This window comes from Capricornis sumatraensis, chromosome 13 (assembly GCF_032405125.1).
Source record: "Capricornis sumatraensis isolate serow.1 chromosome 13, serow.2, whole genome shotgun sequence".
Lineage (NCBI taxonomy): Eukaryota > Metazoa > Chordata > Mammalia > Artiodactyla > Bovidae > Capricornis > Capricornis sumatraensis.
Window position 1 is genome coordinate 738,591 of NC_091081.1, and position 3,181 is coordinate 741,771.

The window sequence follows — 3,181 nt, forward strand, 5'->3', positions numbered from 1 at the left end:
TGAATCGCAGCACTCCAGGCCTCCCTGTCCATCACCAACTCTCGGATTTCACTCAGATCCGTGTCCATCGAGTCAGTGATGCCATCCAGCCATCTCATCCTCGGTCGTCCCCTTCTCCTCCTGCCCCCAATCTCTCCCAGCGTCAGAGTTTTTTCCAATGAGTCAACTCTTCGCATGAGGTGGCCAAAGTACTGGAGTTTCAGCTTTAGCATCATTCCTTCCAAAGAAATCCCAGGGCTGATCTCCTTCAGAATGGACTGGTTGGATCTCCTTGCAGTCCAAGGAACTCTCAAGAGTCTTCTCCAACACCACAGTTCAAAAGCATCAATTCTTCGGCGCTCAGCCTTCTTCCCATCCAACTCTCACATCCATACATGACCACTGGAAAAACCATAGCCTTGACTAGATGGACTTTAGTCGGCAAAGTAATGTCTCTGCTTTTGAATATGCTATCTAGCTTGGTCATAACTTTTCTGGGAATGTAAACTAGTACAGCCACTTTGGAGAACAGTGTGGAGATTCCTTAAAAAACTGGAAATAGAATTGCCTTATGTGCTCACTTTGGCAGCACATATACTAAAATTGGAATGATACAGAGAAGATTAGCATGGGCCCTGTGCAAGGATGACACGCAAATTCATGAAGCGTTCCATATTTTTAAATGGTTTTTCAACCTAAAAAAAAAAAAAAAAAGAATTGCCTTATGACCCAGCAATCCCACTGCTGGGCATACACACCAAGGAAACCAGAATTGAAAGAGATACATGTACTCCAATGTTCATCGCAGCAGTTTATAATAGCCAGGATGTGGAAGCAACCTAGATGTCCATCAGCAGATGAATGGATAAGAAAGCTGTGGTACATATACACAATGGAGTATTACTTAGCCATTAAAAATACAATTGAATCAGTTCAAATGAGGTGGATGAAACTGGAGCCTATTATCCAGAGTGAAGTAAGACAGAAAGAAAAACACCAATACAGTATACTAACGCATATTTATGGAATTTAGAAAGATGGAAATGATAACCCTGTATGCAAGACAGCAAAAGAGACACAGATGTATAGAACAGTCTTTTGGACTCTGTGGGAGAGGGAGAAGGTGAGATGATTTGGGACAATGGCATTGAAACATGTATAATATCATATAAAAAATGAATCGCCAGTCCAGGTTCGATGCAGGACACAGGATGCTTAGGGCTGGTGCACTGGAATGACTCAGAGGGATGATACGGGGTGGGAGGTGGGAGGGGGGATCAGGATGGGGAACATGTGTATACCCATGGCGGATTCATGTTGATGTATGGCAAAACCAATACAATATTGTAAAGTAATTAGCTTCCAAATAAAATAAATAAATTTAAATTTAAAAATAAAATTAAAACATAGTTCAGTTCAGTCGCTCAGTTGTGTCTGACTCTTTGTGACCCCATGGACTGCAGCACGCCAATCTTCCCTGTCCATCACCAACTCCCAGAGCTTGCTCAAACTCATGTCTATCAAGTCAGTGATCCCATCCAACATCTCATCCTCTGTAGTCCCCTTCTCCTCCCACCTTCAATCTTTCCCAGCATCAAGGACTTTTCCAGTGAGTCAGTTCTTTATATCAAGTGACCAAAATATTGGAGCTTCAGCTTTAGCATCAGTCCTTCCAGTGGATATTCAGGACTGACTTCCTTCACAATTGACTGGTTTGATCTCCTTGCAGTCCAAGGGATTCTCAAGAGTCTTCTCCAACACCAAGGTCAAAAGCATCAATTCTTCAGCGCTCAGCTTTCTTTATAGTCCAACTCTCGCATCCATACATGGCTACTGGAAAAACCACAGCTTTGACTAGATGGACCTTTGTTGGCAAAGTAATGTCTCTGCTTTTTAATATGCCATCTAGGTTGGTCATAGCTTTTCTTCCAAAGAGCAAGCGCCTTTTAATTCTATGGCTGCAGTCACTATTTGCCCAAGAAAATAAAGTCTATCACTGTTTCCATTGTTTCCCCATCTATTTGCCATGAAGTGATGGGACCAGATGCCATGATCTTAGTTTTCTGAATGTTGAGTTGTTTTAAGCCAGCTTTTCCACTCTCCTCTTCCACTTTCATCAAGAGGCTCTTTAGTTCCTCTTCACTTTCTATCATAAGGTGGTGTCATCAGTATATGTGAGGTTATTGATATTTCTCCCTGAAATCTTGATTCCAGCTTGTGATTCGTCCAGCCTAGCCCTTCACATGATGTACTCCACATATATGGAGAAGGTAGAAACAGTGTCAGACTTTATTCTGAGGGGCTCCAAAATCACTGCAGATGGTGACTGCAGTCATGAAATTAAAAGACGCTTACTCCTCGGAAGAAAAGTTACGACCAACCTAGATAGTATATTCAAAAGCAGAGACATTACTTTGCCAACTAAGGTCCGTCTAGTCAAGGCTATGGTTTTTCCTGTGCTCATGTATGGATGTGAGAGTTGGACTGTGAAGAAGGCTGAGCACTGAAGAATTGATGCTTTTGAACTGTGGTGTTGGAGAAGACTCTTGAGGGTCCCTTGGACTGCAAGGAGATCCAACCAGTCCATTCTGAAGTAGATCAGCCCTGGGATTTCTTTGGAAGGAATGATGCTAAAGCTGAAACTCCAGTACTTTGGCCACCTCATGCGAAGAGTTGACTCATTGGAAAAGACTCTGATGCTTGGAGGGATTGGGGGCAGGAGGAGAAGGGGACGACCAAGGATGAGATGGCTGGATGGCATCACGGACTCAATGGACGTGAGTCTGAGTGAACCCTGGAAGTTGGTGATGGACAGGGAGGCCTGGAGTGCTGCGATTCATGGGGTCGCAAAGAGTTGGACACGACTGAGCGACTGAACTGAACTGAACTGAATGGTAACCCACTCCAGTATCCTTGCCTGGAAAATCTCATGGACAGAGGAGCCTGCCTGGTGGGCTGCAGTCCACGGGGTCTCAAAAAATCGGGCACGACTGAGCAACTAACACTTACTTGCACTTACTCTGCATATAAGTTAAATAAAAGGGATGACAATATACAGCCTTGACATACTCCTTTCCCAATTTGGAACCGTCTGTTGTTCCATGTCCAGTTCTCAGTGTTGCTTCTTGAACTGCATACAGATTTCTCAGGAGGCATGTCAGGTGGTCTGGTATTTCCATCTCTAAGAATTTTCCACAGATTC

The 3,181-nt window shown here is 43.7% G+C and overlaps 1 non-coding gene across 1 annotated transcript; it reads left to right on the forward strand.

Moving 5' to 3' along the window:
* The first annotated feature begins 552 nt into the window (after positions 1-552).
* LOC138090007 (U6 spliceosomal RNA) lies at positions 553-659 on the forward strand. Its single transcript, XR_011145835.1, has one exon. It is a non-coding gene; the product is annotated as a U6 spliceosomal RNA (small nuclear RNA).
* Positions 660-3,181: the final 2,522 nt, after the last annotated feature.